A 1,711-nucleotide genomic window follows, 5' to 3' on the forward strand; every position below is an offset into this window, starting at 1 on the left:
ATCAGGTTTCATCCATTAAAGCAATCTTCCTATGTGCTGTTCAGTCATGCTGATACTCAAGCTCCAGTCCCCCCAGGTTGATGTGAAGGGCCAAAGGGAGCCTGCACACGCATATGTTACCACAGACAAGAAACTGTAACACAGGTAATCCGCCATATGTTTTTTTGGAGACAAAAAAACCCTTAATTGTTGTATAAGCATTAAATCAAACTGATGCACATTACAGGCAATCTGCTGAGAGATTGCCTAGACAGGAAGAAATTTCATCCATTTAGATAGCCAAGCAGATAAAACCCTCTGCATACTTTTTCTTAAGATAAATAATACCTAGTCCTCAAATAAGAGGACTTGACAGCAGTTTGTCACCTACAATTCATCCTAATTCACTTACTAATTGGGATGACTATCTGTGTTAGTCAAAGGAAAAGTAAACTTCTCATATCTTTATTATAAAAGGTAGTTTACATCTTGTAGGGAGGGAACTACCATTGTTAGGGCTCCTACTCTTCCAGAAACTAGAAGATAAAACAGAAACTAGAAGATAAGGACAGGATCTTTCTTGATGACTGAATTTCAAGGAGATGGTTCCCAGATCCTTGAGAAACACATTCCTGAGTCATAAAGCTGGCAAGGGGTATATTTAGCTTATAAAAAGATTTACATGCATTTCAGAGAGACAGAGAACTTGGCAGTTACATGTTTTCTAAAGCAAATGCTCTAAGAAAAGGAAGGGAGGGAGTTTCTTCCCTTATTTTCAACCAGGAAATTAAGCCTTTTTAAAACTGTGTACCGGCCCTTACAATACAAACATGCACATGCATGTATACACACACACACAGAGACACACATGCACACACACAATTATAATAGTATTCTGAGTCATTTGAGAGTAAATTGCAGACATTGATGATATAGTTACTCCTTTGCTTAATTGTGTAATACACAGAAAGCAATGTCATAATTAGTAAGGTAACTTAGTCTGTTCAAGCTGCTATGACAAAATGCCTTAAATGGGTAATTTATAAATAATAGAAATTTATTTCTCACAGTTCTGGAGGCTGAGACGTCCAAAATTAAAGCACCAGTAGATACTTTCAGTGTCTGTTGAAAAGTCTCTCTGCTTCATAGGTGGCATCTCTTGCTGCGTCCTCAAGTACCGAAGGAGCAGAGGGGCCAAACAGCTCTCTGAAGCCTCTTTTATAAGGGTATTAATTCCTTTAATGGCTATTACTAATTAATAATATTATAATTAATACTTTTTTGTTCACTGCTTTTAGAAAGTTACTTACTTTCTAACAAGGCCACACTTTTTTTTATTGGTTATGAATATTCATGAGATACAAAGCTGATTGTCACCCCTCGTTCCCATGATGTGGGGGCCAGATTCATACTGGCTGTATACCCATAGACACAAATTGCATTTGTACCCTGTGTCCCTCACCCAATTATCTCCAACCTCCCTCTGCCTGTCCCCTTTCCCCCCACTCCACTTTGGAGCCCATAGAATGTTCTCTCCCTCTTGCAAGTCCAATGCAGATGACTTGGTTCTGTGGTTGTAGTGGATTGAATTATGTCCCCCCAAAACTCCCTGAAGCTTGACTTGTGTCCCCCAACTTTTATGTGTTATAAACTTACCCTTCACTGTGACTATTAAGAGGGTGGGAAATCCTATTATGGTAATTGAAATGTGGAGCCTTGAAGAGGTGATTGG

Source organism: Galeopterus variegatus, unplaced genomic scaffold, assembly GCF_000696425.1.
Source record: "Galeopterus variegatus unplaced genomic scaffold, G_variegatus-3.0.2 Scaffold826, whole genome shotgun sequence".
Classification (NCBI taxonomy): domain Eukaryota; kingdom Metazoa; phylum Chordata; class Mammalia; order Dermoptera; family Cynocephalidae; genus Galeopterus; species Galeopterus variegatus.